Source organism: Ammospiza nelsoni, chromosome 5 (assembly GCF_027579445.1).
Source record: "Ammospiza nelsoni isolate bAmmNel1 chromosome 5, bAmmNel1.pri, whole genome shotgun sequence".
In the NCBI taxonomy this organism is placed as follows: Eukaryota; Metazoa; Chordata; class Aves; order Passeriformes; family Passerellidae; genus Ammospiza; species Ammospiza nelsoni.
The window spans coordinates 28,153,398-28,172,141 of record NC_080637.1 but is presented as its reverse complement, the minus strand read 5'-3'; the positions used below and the strand labels follow the sequence as shown (position 1 = coordinate 28,172,141).

Here is an 18,744-nt window from a genome sequence, read left to right as displayed (position 1 = left end):
TACTTAAGAATCAAAATCAGACAGAGAAAGAAATGCATAAAGAACATTAGAAAAAAGAAACCCAGGTGTTTGACACTGGCTTTTTCACTCAGTAGGAGGTTGTTTTGAATAAACACACACAAGCTGGACCTTTAGGAATAAAAGAACATCATGTCATGATCTATAGGTTTCACTGCAGAGCTATATATCACATTTTCCATTGTTTTATCCAACTACACAGAGAGCTAAGCAACAGCACTCTTTTCACAGAGTACTTGTCAGTATGGAACAGGCTTATTGACTGGGCTGAAGCACACTATGATCTTAAATATTTAAACAGCTTGGCATTATTAATCAGGTACTGTTTACACTTAGACTCCAAAGCCTTGGTTTAAACACATTTCAGACTTCAAAACTAACACATCTATGCTGAAGACTTCAGCGTCAGCTGAAGGTTTGGTTAATTATTAGTTTATAACCAAAGAGACAAGCGCACTCGGTGCACAGACTTCACCACGATATTCTGCATTAATTGCCTTCAAGAAGCCAAAATAGGGAAAAACACGAAAAGCCCGCAATTCAGACACACTGTAGCTATTTTACACCTAAATAAAATCGCAACTGTGAGGAGCCGGGAAAGAAAAAAGAAAAGTACGGGCGATAAATAAAGGCGCAAGAGCCGAAAGGCGGACGGCGGCAGTTCAGCACCGACAGCTCCTTCCCCCGCACACGCCCGGCCCTCGCCCCCGCCGGGCCGCGCACGAAATGGCGACCGAGCCCGCCCGGGGATGGCTGTGGGCGCGCCGCAGCCGCGGAGCCCGGCCCGGCCCTGCCCGCCCGCCCCGGGAGGTGCCACCGGCCGCCACCGCAACAAAGCCCCGCAGCGGCCGCCGCGGCACCGGGCGGGCTCAGCGCTGCCTCCGCGCCCGCCCCCTCGGAGCAGCCGCGGCACCCACGGAGGACCGGGCGGCTCCTCGCTGCCGAGCCGGCGGTGCGGGGGGAAGGATGTGACACCGGCGGTGCGGGGAGATGAATGTGACACCGGCGGTGCGCGGAGATGAATGTGACACCGGCGGTGCGGGGGGATGGATGTGACACCGGCGGTGCGGGGGGATGGATGTGACACCGGCGGTGCGGGAGGGATGGATATGGCACCGGCGGTGCGCGGGGATGGATGTGACACCGGCGGTGCGGGGGGGATGGATGTGACACCGGCGCGACAGCGGGCGCGGCAGCTCACTGTGCGTGATGCGCGGCGCGGTGCCAGAGACGGCCCGGTCTGTACTCACGGGAAGGTGCGGCCCCTCTGCCCGGGGAGAAGAGGGTCGAGGGAGTACTCGCGCTCCTGCTGCTGCTGCTCCGGCTGCTGCCCGCTCGGCAGCCCGGCGAGAAGAGCCGCGGCGGGCGCGCTCCCGCGCTGTCCCCTCCCCTCCCCTCTCCGCCCCCGCCGCGCCGCGGGGAGCGCGCGCTCCCGCGTGGAGCGGGGGGGGGGAAGGCGGGAGGGCGCGCGCGTCTGCGCGAGTCGCGCCGGGGCGCGCGCGCGGCGCGGGGGCCGGGGCGGGGCCGGGGCGGGGCGCGGGTCCCTCGCACCTGAGGGGGCGCGGGGCGCGTCCATCTTGGGCATCCCTGCCTCCTGCCTCTGTCGCTCCCTGACGCCGCCGCCTCGGTTAAAAGCGGGGTGGGATCGCCATACCAGCACCGCTCAGGGGCTCCCGGACCGAGCCGGCCCTGAGCCTCCCCAGCAGCGCCCGTGCCCGGCAGGCCCCCGGGCCCCGCCTGTGCCTCCCCCGGCCGGGGACAGCCGAGCGCTCCCTGCGGCACCCCCGGAGCTGCCCCCCCGGCACGGGCGGTGTTTTAAATAGCCGCATTATTTTAGCCCGGCAGTGCCCCTCTAAATAGATGGTTTCAGCGAGTTCCCAAACTGGAGACAAGGATATTAGTTTACACTCGAGAATTGTCCTGTTGAACTCGTTAAATTTGCAGTTCACAAGTTCAGGAGGGCGGGCGCTTGGATGCGATCACTGAAAGGGAAGCTTTGCGTGACACCATTTGGCGAAGAGTCGGGAACGGGGATTATTCCGAGTAAACCTTTCTGCTGGGCGCACCTCTCACAGAGCTCTCCTTCCCTTTCACGTCAGTTCATTTAACGAACGACATCAGAAATTATTTTAATGTAATTTTGAGTCTGCCATGGGCTGTGCTCCGTATTGCTCAAAATTAATCCAACTATACTTTTAACATAGCAAATGTGATTAACTGCTGCTGCTGAATTTGCCTTTGGATCAGCCACTGTAGGAATATCCATTGTGCATTGCAAGGTGGCAACTTTTGCAGTGGTTAACCATTATATATTTCAAGGAACAGCTCTCAAGGTGAACTCTACAGTGATAACTTAATAGTGCAAAATGCAATGCCTAAGATGAGCAAATAGCCCTTACTCTGCATCTCTGCACAAACCACATTACGACTCTGGCAAGTTAAATCTAAACATCTGACCTTCTGAAAACAGCACTTGAGATGAATAACAGATTCTGTAAATGATATAGCACATAAATATAAATATCCAAGGTTTAAACAATAAGTCAGACATTACTGCTTCAGACTTTGGAGATATTCAAACTCTTATCAATCTGAGGCCAGGATATTAATGTCTGAGACCAGAATATGCAAAGAAGATAGGATGAATGTGAAGAAAAACCATTTTATATAGAGAGATGTGTTCCAATGTTTTTTAATTTGTTTGCTAACATTTTCTTTTTTGCTATACAACTCCCATGTTTCCAGCTGATTTATTTAACTACAAAAACACTACAGTCTAAGTAAAGGTGCATAAATGTATATACAGATGGCCTTAAAATGCTAGAATAATGCCTGACTTTTCTTCCACAATATTGTCTTCCATCAGGAGATTGTGTAGCCACTCCAGGCTTTGTGAAAATATAGGTATAAAATGCAGAGAGAAAGCTGAGAAATTATCTGTCTTTTTGCATCCCTGGTTGATTCCAAAGGCAACATGTTGAGCCAAACCTTCAGGAGGTTGACTGCAGAACTGCAGAACTTGAGAAAGATCTGGGTTGAAAGTTTACCTTTCTTGAAATGTAGGATCAAAGATCTGGTCAGTATTTGGGTGGCCAGCCTACAATCCTTTATAGGCACAAACCAGTGGGCTGTGGCAAAAAACTTGGTGGAAATTTGACCGCAAGACCTATGTAAATGAAGAGATTTTACTGTTGCAGGGAGGGCGTAAAAAACAACTCTACACTGAGATAATAAACAGCTCTGCTGATGTATGGTCAAACTGTAGGGTTGCAGTTGGTATGATTACACCATTGTCATTCCCCTCAGAATTTTAAATCTATATTTTTTTATATTGCATAGATAGATATACACATTCAATAGCACAAAGTACATCTTTTGAAATTGTGGCATAATTATTAGTAAACAAGTAAATTCAAAGGTTTATACAGCTAGGAGCTACTGGTGGGGGCTTCTGCTAGTCTGGATGACTGCTACCCATACTGACAGTAGGATGGTGGCACCAAGTAAAAAGAAGCAGTGAGCTTGGTGATATAGAGAACAATGGCCATTATGATAAGCAGAAGTTTTGTGACTGAAGGAATATTAGCTTTCAGGGTTCTCTGCTGCCTTGCATCTTTTCAGTCATAGTCATAATATTTATGCCTTTTATAGTAATCATATTGCTTTTTGTAGCCTTTCTTCTCACTTTTTCTGCTGCAGTTATGTCCATGGATGGGCAGTTCCAAGCATACTCTTTGTCTTCATTTTCCTTTTTTACCAGCCTTAGTTTAATTAGCTATCATCTTCTGCTTTCTTCTGTACTGACCTGTTGGAGTTATTGTAGTCTTTGTTTATGGAAGCACTGATCAGGTACACAACACATTTATTTGAAATACAAGATCGATTCACAATTGCAATATTGTGACAAAGGAAAGAAATCAAAAACTTGTCTGTGATGGGTATCAGTTGTGATCTGGATCTTGAAGAGTGTTTTTAGGAAGAGGTTACAAATAAAATACTCAGAGAAATGATACTTTGGTAAAGGGATACTGTCATTGTAAGGGACCCCTGGCTGGGTGATAAGTTACATAGACTCCATGTATTTACAGAAAGATCAATAATGTTTATTAAGAAACCTATACTTTTATACTTGCTACAGGTGGACCTAATTGGTCCTCCAATCTAAACACTATCACCATTGACTAATTAAGAAACCACCCTCTGGTAAACAAATCTCCATATCACATTCCACATGTTCACAATACCAGGTGTAGCAAGTTAAGATAAGAATTGTTTCTCATTCTTTTCCCTGATCTTTTCACAGCCTTTCCCCAGAATAATGCTTGGGAAAGTTGTGTTTCTCTCTGCGGGCAGAAAGCTGCTGTCACAGGCTAGTGTTAGCTGAAAATAATTCTCTGACATTTTCTTCCTAAAGCAGACATTTAAAAGGGATGTGGCAAGACATGTTTGGTTGTTCATCTCACCTAACTTTAGATGTCTACTATGTGAATGTCTGCATCTGAGCTAGTCAGTCTCTCCATGAGCATAAAGGGAACCAGAAATAGGCACTTCTAGTGTATGATTCATCTAACCTATTTTAGATGTCTACATTAGAATAAGCCAAGTTGCATCCTAGAAATGCCTGTTTCTCTCCGTTGGCTGTAACAGGACCAGCGGGTGTCTCATTTAGCTGTAAATGTCTACATTGTAAGAGTCTGCATGCACTCAGCTGAATGCCATCCATGTGATTTTAACATGAGTTATCCCACTGTCCCACTGTCCCACTTGTTCTGAGGCCGTACAATGGTGAATGGAGCATGGTGTAGCCTGCAAAGTACTTTACAAAGTAAAAGAGTGAGATATACTCCACTGAATGTATTTAAAGCCAATAAAATTTAGACTAATCATATTCAGTAGATTTTGGGGGGCCCAATCAAACACTGAACAACTTTTGAGATTAATTTAAATCTAGTTTATTTATGGGCACTTCATATTTCTTTTGGAGGTTTTTTTTTGATACTATAGTAATAAAGTAAATGCACTTAACTGCTGGACTAATACTCTTCAGAAGCTGGTATTTATTTACTACAACAGCATAAAATTAGAATATTTCTAAGTGGAAAAGAGACCAAAGACAAGCTCAAAAGCTTAAGTGATAATGTCTAATGTTAAAAGCAGCACTTTTTGGTAACAGTAACAAATCAGCTTTCACAGAGCACCAGGCAGAGGATGTGTTTTGATGTAAAATATGTTGAGAACTAGGGTAGCAAGAGGATTGTACAGCAAAGGCATTGCACGGAAGTGTTGTGATGTGCTGTCAACAACTGAAAAATAATTTAAAATAAAAATTTCCCTTACAAGAAATCAGAGCTCTCCTGGAAGCCAAGAAGGCTAGCAGGCTGAGCCAAGAGCCAGTTGGAGACAGCCACATGGAAATGCCGTGGTTTGAATCATGCCTATGTAGGACTTATGCTATAGACCAAAGCTGGTGGCAAATACTGCCAGGGATTCACAGGGCAAAAACTTCCTTCAGGAATTAGGTGCTTAAATGAAAGGACATGATCCTGTTCTTTGAGAAGGAGGTGGAGAGGAGGAACTGACGATGCTGTCACCTAGCACATCTTTCATTAGCTTGATCATTAGAGTGCTGATAAAGAAAGCAGGGACTCTGGGCTAAGTTGGTTCTTTCACTTAATGAGTTTCAACTTCTCAGGCCACAAACTTTACAAAACATCTGAGGATGAAGGTAGAGTTTTCAATCCTTACAGGATAGCTAAACACTGAGAGAAAGTAAGATTACACACATAAAATACCTATCACACAAGCAAGAAAAGCGTAATTGATATATTTGGCTGTTTAGGGGGAAACTTGAGTTTTAACCCTATATCTAGACATATTTTACTGATTTTTTTTTTTTTTTGGTGTCTTTTTTGTTGTTGTTGCTGTGTTAGATTTTTAAGTGGCCTCGGTTATTCCCAATAGCTTGAGTGTCTAGGTTGTTCCTTGACTAATGATTAGAGCATTCTCTCTTGTGCCTATGAGTATTTAATAATTCCATGAAAAGTGAAGTACCTTCAGAAGGAGAGATGAGAACATAACTTTATTTGGAATACTCAATTTCTTAACTGCTAGTTAGCAAAGGCTGGGAAAAAAAAAGAGTTAAGCATATGTCAAACATCCTGAACAATTCTAATTGCAGGAAGACAGTTCCAGCAGCTTGGTTTTGTGTCAAGTTTAATCGATCAGGTGGATGTGCTCTGAGAATGCTTAAGAGATCAAAATTTTCAGGTAAAATGGAGAGATGAACTTTTTACAACATTTGCAGATACCATCATATGCAGACAACAGTAGCTTTGTCCTTGCTGAAGAGGTGATTTCAAGGGATATATAGGACCATTGGAACATGTCAGAAACTTGAGAGAGAAAGGATTATAAAATTTGTATTTAATACAAATTTTCTGTCATATCACAGAAACTACATCTTTTTTTGGCAGCTGTGTTCAACATGGTGAAATGGCTAAAGTCAATGGAAACTTGAGATTAATTTCAACAGGACCTGTGTTTTATCTGATATGTAAATAAAGGAAGGAAGTCCTTCACACACAGTGGGATTAAACTGTCTGCAAACACCAAACACTTTCTGTATGTATAATTAGACTTCACATTTTTCCATTAGAAGAGGTTGGCTGAGACAGTTAAAAATCTCTCAGAAGCATAACTCAAGATTCAAGGTTCTTGAAAAACTACTCCACAAAGATCAAAAGTCTACAGACACAGGCAATTTGTCCAAAGGACTTCTAAAGTGTTGAATACTAAGCAGCTCCATTTTCAAAAGCAGGAGCCCAAAGTCAAGCTTGATGTTATGATTTTACCTGTTTCATCCTTCAGCAAAGTATCTCTCATGTTAAGAGACTTTGTCTTCAGTGGAGTTTTTTTCCATTATGGAAATGTTCCAGGAAGAAATGCCAAGATTCTGGAAATGCCTAACAATAGCTATTAGAGCTATAACTTGTGCTTTAGTGAAACTTTATTCCTATCCACCAAGTATTAATGCATTTCTTTGTTGTGCATATCTGTAATGTGAATGAACAATGATTTTCACACACACTCACAAAAACTGAGCATGTATTGAAGTCTTCTATGATAACAGAGAAAAAGAGAAAAGCTGGTGAAAAAGCAAGGGCTGCTCCTTTTTCCAATACATGAATATAAATTTTGATCACATGTATAAGCCTTAGAAAAAAAGTAAGGTTTTGCCTGGGAAACTGAGAACACAGAGAGGGAAAACTTTGTGAAAAATTCTGTCAATTAAGTCCTTTTGAAGTTATCCTTTAGTCTTGAACTACAAAAATACCCAAAGGGTTTTAGTAGCTCAGGATACACCTTTTCTTTAAATCTGTTGTAGCTTCTGAATGAAATTAGTTTTAAATTACAAACACATCATTGCCCTAATGGCTTATGTTTGGATTTCTTTAGCAGTGAGAAAACCTCTGGATACATTGACTGGCTCTACAGCAGAGGGATGTCAGGTCATAGTCCTTGTAGCTTTCTGAAGCAGACAACTGTGAACAGTCAGCTTTATTTTTTTGCATAATGAAACATATTCCAAGATTTTCTTGGTCACCATATTAGGTTAAAAATATATTTTTAAAGGTACAGAAAACTAGCATAATCTCAAACGAAATGTTTCCTTCTTCATGGTTTTATTCATGGTTGTTCAAAATGCCACAGAAAAACCCTGATTTCTGACTCTGAAAATGTGCAATTCACATTAACAAAACACCCAAGGAAGGAGGAAAAGCAATCCTTGTGCAGCCCATCCCCTCAGTTACAGTGAGTACTGTTGTGTGGTGTGCGAGTATTCTCAGCTTTAAATGACACTGAGATTAGTTAATAATTCCTAGGGGCTATCATAGTTCAGGCACAAAATGGTGTTTAGAAGATGTGATTGATGATCACTGGAACAGCCAACCAGTAGCCCTTTTGAAACAAGGAAGAGGAGCTGAGATCCCATGGGAATGTTCTAGTTGCATGGACCTCTAGGTATGAACTGGGAATTTAGAAGAGTTCAAGAAATCTGCCTCAGATGAATAAAATACTTCAAATTACTCAGAAAAAATATTGCTGAAAATGGTAATTAGGGAACATAAGAAATTAATTAAACCCAATGCATTTGTGCATCACAAGAAATGTAATGACACACATTTAACAAAATAAAGGAATGTTAAGATTTTGAAATGCTGAGATTTTCCAAATGCTGTCAGGTACTTAGTGCTAGACATAATTTCCACATGCTTTTGAGGTTAACTTGAGGTGCAACAAATTTGCAAAAGTCCTGTTTCATGTGCAGTGAGAGCATCAACATAAACAGAAGGAATACCTTTCTTTTATCTCCTCATTCCTAACAGAAAGTTGCACTGATACGTAAAAAGCAAGTGTAACTATTTACTTTTAGTATTCTGTCTCTAGCAGATGGGCTTCTGCTTGTGTTTTTGTATTTTGTTTAATCATTTCCAATTCATGGTTTACTGGCATAGCATTCCTCAGTACAGCACCAAATGCTTCATTATGTCCTCTTCTGCTCGATCCCCCTAACCCTTTGCCACATAGTCCCTGAGCTTTGTTATTTTTCCATTCTTTACTGGTAAGAGTGTATCATTTTCCTCTCACAAAGTAGAGGAAAGCTACACAGTTTCTAAGAAGCTGGAAAAAGAGAAATTTCTCTGCTCACTATTTACACTTTACTGGAAGAGCTATTATCACATACAGCAATTATCACAAAGTTTGGGTATCTACCATTTCTGTGCTATGTGTCACTCAAATACACAACACCCTGTAATTATGATGTATGATCCCTGGTGTTCACTCACTGGAAGTGAGCCCCTTTTCCCATTTGTGTTCTAAGATAGACAGTCTTTCATTCTGTAAATACCCTTGCTCCTTCCAAAGTGCTCAGGCAGGGCTCACATTTAGAGAATTATCACTCGCCTCTTCCAGTGCCAGAACCTGCTTCTCTGCTTGCTGTGATGCTGACTGCTACAGGAGTCCAGCAGTTTCCTCAGCTCAGGAGTGCCTTTGAGTACTTTGAAAACTTTCAGAAGCAAATTAGTGTAGCTACCAGCTATGTGGTCTCAAATCAGATGGCTGAAGTGACCACAGAGCACAGACTGTGTAATAATCCATCATTCACCAAGAGTTGTAAAAAAAGGTTTTCCTGGTTTACTCAAACTAATACCAACTGTTTTTTTTTTCTTTTTTTTTCATTGCCAAACATTTGGGGGAGGGGATTGTCCCACTCTGCTCTGTGCCTGCAGCCTCAGCTCAGGCACTGTGTGCACTTTTGGGCACCACAATATAAGAAATACATTAAATTGTTTGAGAGCATCCAAAGAAGGGCAGCAGAGATGGGGAACAGTCTAGAGGGGAATAGGGGAGGCCTCATAGCAACTTACTTGCTTCATCATGAGGGGAAGGGGAGGGATGTGTGCTGATCTCTCTGGTGATCAGCCATAGAACCCAAGGGAATGGCATGAATGATTAGACTGGATATCAGGAAAAGGTTTCTCACCCAGAGGGTGTTTGGGCACTGGAACAGGCTCCCCAGGGAAATGGTCACAGCACCAGCCTGACAGAGCTCAAGAAGAGTTTGGACAACGCTCTCAGGCACAGGGTGTGACTCTTGGAGCTGTCCTGTGCAGGGCCCAGAGCTGAACTTCATGATTCTCCTGGGGCCTTTCTGACTCAGCATAGTCTATGATTCTCTGATTACTTTAATAATAAAGGCAGAGTGGAAGCAAGCCAAAAAATGTAAAATGTTGCAGTTTTGTTGCTCCTTGGTGCTCAAAGTCCCAACTGGTAATGAGCAAGGTGGTCTGTAGGCTGGCACTGGCTCTCACACATGTAGCTGACAGACTCTGATGACTCACCAAGAGGCAATGTGGGTCAACCAACCTTAGGATCTAGGGAACTGATTCTGTGATTTTTAAATCTATGTATGACCTTCTGTCACTGTAGCTATGTGATAATGATTTTCTCATTTCTTGTATCATCTGTTGTTCTAAGAAACATTTGTGCTCTGCTTAAAGGTTTAGAAATGCTGTAACACTGACATTTTGAACTATTGCTTTTTTTTTTCTGTAACACTTTCATCAGTTTATGTTCTATGGCAGAAATTCAAGAATTAACATGAAGAGAGCTATCTTAGGCAAGCCCACTCTTTTCCAGAAATAAACAGAGGAAAAGATGAGCACAGAGGTTGTTTTATAAACCATTTACAATTGTTTATAACATCAGCATTGGGTTTCAAAATTAGGCATGTGATCTTTAAAGACATTACTTTACATCACGGCATTAGAAGGGTGTCAGAAGTCAGACAAGTTCCACAGGGCATAGCTAAAAAATATGAGTTCTTCAGAATGGTGAACAATGACATAGAAAAAAATTGATCTATTTTGAGAAAGAAAAAGGGAACATCTTGAAACAGCACTCAGGTAGAAATTCCTACAGAAATGCTATCATACCATTTACTCCCTAGGGGAGTAAATCCAGACTTGGATCCACCACAGCTATTGTTCTAGACCTTGAAAGTAAGATAAGAGTAAGGCAGGATGGCTTGTCTGAGCAAAACTTCAAATCCTAGACATCTTCACCGTGATGAGGAAGGGCAGATGCAGTTGAGTGCACAGCTGACTACTTGCCACCATCTTCCATGACATCTTGTTTTAGTAATGAGACATATGCTTAGAGATGAGAGAAGACACAGCTCTAGCACATATACCTGGATGAAGATGTAAAACACTGACATTGAGCCTTCTATGATCTGATTTGTTGACCTTCACAGCAGTGACTACAGAGCAGAGGTTAATGCTAAAATACAGCCTAGCTGTAGCAGTTATTGTTTAAGCAAAAGGAAGGCTGCAGTACTATATCTCTATAAAGCTATTTGAGCATGTCTGCATCAGATTAGAAAATTAACTGCATTCAATCATTTTCTAATCTGTTGTTTACTGTTGTGGAGAAAGGGTTTATGAGATTCAGTGTGTTTGTTTTTACAAATACAGTCTGACAAGGTGACTTACCTTCTGAAGAAGCTCTTTATTCTCATTTCTTGTAAGGCAACTAGGGAAGAAAAGCTGTCCAGAAACTGTCATAAAAAAGTACATATTTCTGAGCACCTAATTGGAACTTTTCTACTTTGAACAGGCTTTGGCTCTGCTTTGTGCAGTTTCATATTCCTTCATTATCTTCTCTTAGAATGCCTCTGGCTGCATCCCTAATGCTTCCAGGCTGTGGAGAAAGACTCAGCTGTTGTCCAGAGGATCCGTGTTCCTCAAGGAACATGACTTCACCATTGTGGTCAGAACACCTCCTTGTGCCCTGCAGTGATTTGAGGCTGCCAGCACATATTCCATGCCCCCTCCTTGAGGTGTGCTTTCATAGAGTCACAGATAGCACTTCTCTGAAAAAGCATGGCAGCACAGGCATGTATTGGGACTAAGTAGGTTTCACCACCACCAGCAGAGTGCCCTTTCACACAACAGAGACATAAATCTGGAGTAGCAGCTTGCCTATCCCCATGTCACCCCATGGTGACAACCAAAGTAATCCAAGTGGTTTGTGGGGTTAGCAGAGCAGCATCTATGCTGATCCTTTGGGTTGTTCAGGAAACACATTCCTTTCCACACGCATCTGATAACCTGGTCTAACAGCCCTCAGCCCAGCGCTGAATCTGGCTTGGAAAATGTGTTGTCTCGTTGTACAGTGGATTTCTCTGGGACAGGAGCTGGCATGGGAGTCTTCTTTTCAGGAACTGATCCAGGCAGAAAGGAAAGGCTTGTCACCATCTTCCTGCTAAGAATAGCTGCTTAGCTTACAAACATCCTTGTATGCCAGCTGGGCACTTGATACCAGCTCTGTTAGGGATGTTCTCCATAGAAAGGGTACTAGAACAAGGTCAGATGGATTGCTGTCAGATTTTATTTCTTCTAGAGACTCCACACCTTTGAGGTGCTTTTGCAATGGGGAACTTACCATTGGAACCTTCTGCAGAGGGACCTCTTGACCCTATTAATCTCTCACAATGCCTTCAGGGTTTGACATTCTAAGCCCTACTGGAAACCAGACATTTCAAGTATTTTGGGACCTGAGAACTTGTCCTTTCCAGTGCTTTTAGTGACTTAGAGCTGACTGTGAGCTATTTTGACCATGGAGTATTGTTTTCTGAGGCCTAGCTGCAAGAGCTTCTTCTTTACAAGGAGCCATTGTGAGGGAGGAAAGCAAAGGCATTGTGTCCTCGATGGTAATAATGAACTAAGTCTTCTTCCTCATTATCTCCAGATGGAAAGAGAACTATCTTGTTCTGCGTGCTTTCTAAAGGCCTGACTGGTCAGAAAGACCACTAATGTGAAGTGGCTCCAGCTCCAGTGGGAAGGAGGAGTATCTGTTGAATGCCCAATTGCTGCCCGTGTCCAGCAGCTGCAGTGTCCCGTGCCAGCAGGGCCATTTGCAGGATGACCAAGCTCCCATGCAGCACAAACAGTGTGGGAATGATGCTCTTTCTGGGCATGCCACAGAGACAGCACCTCACACCAGTGACCAACTCATACTGACAAAAGACAGCAGCAATCGCACAGTCATGATCTAATGCATGCTGGATAAATGCAGTTCAGGAAACCAATCTCTTTTTTAACAGTGTTTCTTTTAAGTGGAATATGATGCACCTACTGTAAATGTATTGGTTTGAAATGAGGTAATGTTTTCCTGAGAGGCTGCAGAATGCTAAGCCCTGCATTTTCCTCATCAATGGATGAGGAAAAGCTTTCCATTTCTCTCTATCTGAAGTAGATGCACTCTACAGACTGGGCATCAAATATAAGGGAACAACATCATGTTGGAAGTATTTTGTCTTGTTTTTTTCTTTACTATCTCCAATATACAAAACCATATATATATATATATATATATATATATATATATATATATGTATAAACCCACACAATAAACAGCTGTCCAGAGCATACTTGCTTCCTGGCAATCTCATCTAAGTTTTCCTTACTAATCTGCAGCTCCTCCCAATGATTTCTGACATATCTAGTACAAATTATTTAAAACTTACTCTGCTATAGAAATATTATTGGCTTTCCTAATGTATTCATAACCAGATTGTTTAGACCAGCTTGGAATGGACACAGTGCTCAAGTTTGGAAGTTATGGCATGTTTATGTCTTAGTAGATTCTATAAGGAAATGCTTTGAAGTCAGATTTAGCAGTGTCAATGACTTTGGCCTTTGACTCCTCATATTAAGCAGTACCTGAAATACCTACTTTTCCTTGTAGGACAATAAAGACATCCCCTACCCAGCTTGTTAACTCTCCAACATTCCTGGTTCTTTTTTCTTAGCAATATAGGTCCTGTTATCCCATTGTTACAAGTTTTCTGACTGCCTGACTCACTTACCTGAAAATACATTCAAATGAGGTTTACAAAATGACAGGACCATATTTCTGGTTTCCACAGACCAGCCAGTGAGGAAGCATGGAACAGCACCTTTAGTTGAAATGATACCCTGGACATATGTCATATTTTTAAGGAGTTACATTTGGACATTTGCTATCCAAATTTTGAGACATTCTAGAAGACCATTTCCCTGTGGTATTAGTGTGATGATTATAATAGCATTCAATTACAAAATAATGGTGTAAGAACAAAAATCTTTTCCTTTTCCAGTTTCCAAGGTCTTTAAAAAGAAAAAAGAGCTTTTAAATGCTAACAGCATAACTTTGCTGAACTCAGATTGCACTTCAAAGGTATTAGTTATCTTTCCAGTTTGTTTCTGTGGTTTTACATGAAAATGTTATATTACAGCTTCTTCCTGAAAGGTAAAGATATCAAAATGCTCCTGTGTACTTTTTATGCTATTGCAACCATATGGGGAAATAGCTGTTAATGATATTGATGTAAGAAACTAATAAATAAAATTAAATCATAAATAAAAAGCAAAATTGAACTGTTTCCATAAATTAAACATGCATTACCAGGGATGTAAGTAATATAGGATTTCATTTCTTGTTTAATTTTTACAGTATATTGAAAATTGCTAATGGCTCCCCCTTACGTAGCAGGAGCAGACACAACTGCAGGTATGGGAATGAGGAGGCTGAGCAGCGAGCACGGGATTTGGGGGGCAGCACCTCCTTGAGTTCACTGCTCAGCAGCTGGAGCAAGGAAAGAGCCTACTCCTCTTGTTCCTGCAGTTTGAGGAAGAGGCATTTGGCATGCTTATTTTTCTTTGTAAATTAGTATGACTGCACCAAGAATATATCTTACTTCAAGCAGCAAACTGTCCTTCAAACAGACCAATTCTGCAAGGCCTGAAAATCTGACTCCCTGTTTAAGCAACAGTGTGAAAAATCTCAGACAACTGGGTTTTCTATCTTGCCTTATGCAGTTGAATGTAAAAGTCTATGTGTTTGTATCACAGCCAGCCTGGGTGCAGTCCTTAAGCTGAAAGATGAGGCCTTAACACATCCTCCCCTGCAACAGATTATATTTGTATTTAATACTTGTCATTCTGAGAACAATCTTGTAATGTAAGAAAACCAGCACTGTTTGTTCACCCAGCAGAATATAAGTACTTTAATCTCTGATGAAAAATTAATGTGGCCAATAAATAGTAAGCACATACCAGATTTTTCTTTCACCTTTCATTTCTCTTGTATTACTTCAGCCTGTATCAGCTCCCTTTACCAGCTCAGCAAGAAAAGCAAAATAAATGAAATACAAGTAACGGATCAAAGGCAAGACATAATCCTTATCTATTAGAACTAAAGGGAAGAAGCTGTTAGACATTTCCACAAGCCTATGGATTCTGTTATATATGAGGGATTAATGAGTTCTCACCTGCCACATAGGTTAGAGGGATTCAGTTGGCCATGGATTGTAGGCACAATGCATTATAGAACCCCCTCCAGGAGGCCGATTTCTAAAATTTACATTAAATCAGTTTCTTTTGCTCTTTTGATTCTGTGTAGCCATTCTGTAACCTTGCTCCAAACACGTTTAGCACCTTTTACTTTCAGGTTAAATTTACTTGCTAAGTTTGAGCACTTTTGGTATTATGCAAGTGTTGTTCCTTAGCCTGTGATCTTTTTCTTCTTGAAGTATTTTTAAACAGCAGCAGGTTCCCTGAATCGAGCCCTTGTTTTGCTGGATGAAACAAACCACACTCTCCTAATCTTCCTTTTGGCAGCCCTTCTTTGCATCTGTTTTAGTCTGAATATCTCTTTCTCTAATAGCACTGACCAAAACTATAATTATAGTCAACTGTGGCTGCCTGCAGCTTCTGCAATAGAATCAGTATCTTCATTTTACTGCTGGAATGGACACTGACAGGAAGTAGCTTAAAAGTGACATTTAAAAGTTTATTTTCTTTCCTTTGGTAATGAAACTTCCTTCAATTAACATCTCCTTCTGCATAGATAATTAGAAACTAAGAGGTGACCTAAGAAGGCATCTAAGAAAAGCTAAGAGGCTTTTCTCTTTCTGACTTTGCATAAAGGGAGATTATTTTATGCCTATTCCTTTTCATTTCCTAGTCTGGACTCTTTCTTTCTGCCTTTCAAAATCAGAGCAAAGACATTTTGTCAATTTTGCAAATATGATATTTTCACTTTTTAAAGCCTAAACTCATCACAGAACCATAGAAAGTCTTGGTTCTTCTCTAAGAAGAGACCTTAAAGATAATCTTTAAGATCATCCCCATTGCTGTGGGCAGAGACACCAATAAAGTTCCTAATTTTATTTTCAGGATACAGTACATTTTTAAATGGTAACACTCGTCTGGTCAGACAAAGCTTGTAGTTGCCTCTGATTGCACAAGTTACCCAGAATGCTTATCTACTTACTGTCTTCTTGTGATTGCTTATTCTAGATTCAAAACTCACACTTACCTAATTTTTTTTGAGGTTTGCTCAAATTTTCCTGTCTGGGGAATTCTCTGGTGCAGTGATACAGTTATTTTAGTAGCTGTGACTACTGAGCCAATTTCAGTTTTTTAACCAGATAGCACCACAGCATTCCCAGGGGTACTTTTTCAAAGCAGGATTCCTTTAACATGATGTTCTGCAGTAGAGTATTCCTTCTGCAGTAGAGTATTCCTTTTCCCATTGTTAACATTTTTATTCTTCAGAGGCATTTTTTCATTCTAGTCTATTCTCTTCTCAAATCCATGTTGCACTGAAATCATATAGTTCAAAGTACTCATGATCCCTCCTAGATTCATCTGTGAAGAGAATTATCATGTTCTTCAGGCCATCACAAAGATCACTTAAAACCTGCTTGTATTTGACCCAGTGCTAACTCCTCTACTCCCTATCAATAAACCCCTTTAATTTAAAATCCTGTTTCTTAATTAGTGAGACCTCATTCCACTACAGTTCTTATTCCATTTTCTGCTGTTGAAGTATCATGCAGTGTTCCACAGCCAATGCCTCAAACTTCCTGAAAACAATTTTACTTTATATAGAGTGCCGCAGGAACACATCCATAGTAGTTAGGATTTCTGACAAATTGCTGATTTTTTTTTTTTGAAGTAACTGAAAACTAATTGCAGCTCAAGTGAAATACTTATTGCATCTCCACATTTTAAAATGGCTTACAGAGGAGAAAAATCTCATTAGTCCCTGATGACAGGCAACACTGAGGATCAAGTTAATTTGAAGGCATTCAATACGAGCACCTTGTGAATTAATGTACCATAGAGGCCTAAAACAGTCTGAATTAATTACTCTATAGCTCAACTCATTTCCACATGTACTTTTAAAAGCCACGCTTAAGAAAAATACAGTTATGGCAATAGAAGGGAAAAAGGGGTGAACGAAGATATGACAGCAGCTTCCAGCAAAAACAGTATCATCACAAATCCAGATCTTACCCTATTTGAAATAAAACCCTCAGAACATGAGGTTTTATTTATATAAAGAAATTAAATGGAAATGTTATAATTTTGTTCACTAAAGGTACATGTTTTCCTTAGATAATACTTGCCCCAAAAAACCATGACTGAAAACTTATGAATTCAGAATAATGCCTTTGATATCTCATGGATGATGCTGTAACTTTTCTCTTTGCCAGGGGCGTGTGCAATGTGGGTTATTACATGAGACCACCTGATACTGTTTGTTTCGACTTATGGTGCAACACGGTTTAACTCTGTACAACGTACCTCTATCAGAATAATGCTGACATTTCTTTTTTATATGCTTAAATCATCTCACACCTTTGGGAAAGGTTTGATCTCATTATTCCTCTATTTAGTTCTTAGTAATTGGAATGCAAAAGTGTCGCAGACATCTTTTTAAGAAAATCCTTTTCTTATGATTTTTTTTCCTGCTGAGGAGCTGAGAGGTTTCAGCAACAAAATGTAAACAATGGTTATCTGCTGCTGTGGATGCATCAGGTGTGTCTGTGACTGGCCCATCTTGGATGTTTACAATTAATGGCCAACCACAGCCCAGTTAGCTTGGACTCTCTGTCCGAGACACAGACCTTTGTTATTCATTCCATTCTACTCTTAGCTTAGCTAGCCTTCTGAGATTAAGCTTTTCCTTCTATTCTTTAGTATAGTTATAATGTAATATATATATCATAAAATAATAAATCAAGCCTTCTGAATATGGAGTCAACATTTTCATCTCTTCCCTCACCTAAAAACGCCTGTGACCACTGTCACACAAAAGGGAGGCTGTATAAATGAAAGCTGGATTATGATCATAAATCTCTGCCTTGTGTGGCAAACTTAAGGAGAGAACTCAGGATGAAAAGGATGAATATCTAAGTAAAATGACACAGGTCAAAATTTAAAATATATCAAATTAAAGAAAAAAAAAAGGACATCTCAATCAAATGTTTTCTTGCACAGTCAAGAATATGATGTAGCACCTCCAAGGATCTCAGCTGTCTGCCTCATAGTTCCTTTCCAAACTGCAGCCTAATAATATTTTCAATGTTTTAAAACAAGTACAGAAGGTGACTATCATAATAAGTGTTATTTTTAGTAGATAATGGCAGGTGATTAGTTCCAAACAGCAAAGTGACAAATGCACTGATTTTGGTGAAACTGGATGCTTTAGCTACTGCATAGAACTTACATTTTATCCAGTCAATATTCTCATGCACTGTAGCTGTCTACTACAAGACAAACATTCCCCCAGGCACCTGGAAAACAATCTTATTAACAGGTACGTGCCAACATGCAACAGCAGCTGTCTCTACCTCAAATTTCACAGCACTGTTTTGAAGAACTCCCATGTACCTTCCTGTTGAAGATGCTGTTTGAGACACTGGCTTGTCAGAGCTCACAGCATCCCTCATGGCATATGCAGGAAGTATGCCCAAAGGAATGGGCGATAGGCCTGGACTAAGTTCCAAATGTTAACTTCACAGCCATGACATAATTTCAGGAGAATGCACATATGAAAGTTAGAAGACAAAACGGCATTTATATAATTTGATGCTGCAAGTTTTAATTTTCCTCTTGACTAGAGCTATACCTCAAGTCTGGACCCAAAACTTAAGTTTCCCTAAGAAACTTTCTCATTCATATGAACTATTTCAATATTTTATTTCCTTCATCCTGTAACTGGAATAGCTGCTTAAGTGAAGTTTTGGGGCTTGGGATTACTTTCAAATAAAGAGTTAATCAATCTGAAGTTATTCCCATAAAAACAACAAGCAGAAAGTTCTAAAAA

General features: G+C 40.9%; 1 protein-coding gene across 16 annotated transcripts in view; it reads right to left on the bottom strand.

Annotated features, from left to right (window-relative positions):
• NRCAM (neuronal cell adhesion molecule) overlaps window positions 1-1,352 on the bottom strand; it is a 145,238-nt gene extending 143,886 nt beyond the window's left edge. For all 16 annotated transcript variants that reach the window (XM_059473274.1, XM_059473280.1, XM_059473287.1 and 13 more), the window contains exon 1: window positions 1,269-1,352. The gene's annotated coding sequence lies outside the window, so the exon portion shown is untranslated. The remainder of the gene's footprint in view (window positions 1-1,268) is intronic.
• Window positions 1,353-18,744: the final 17,392 nt, after the last annotated feature.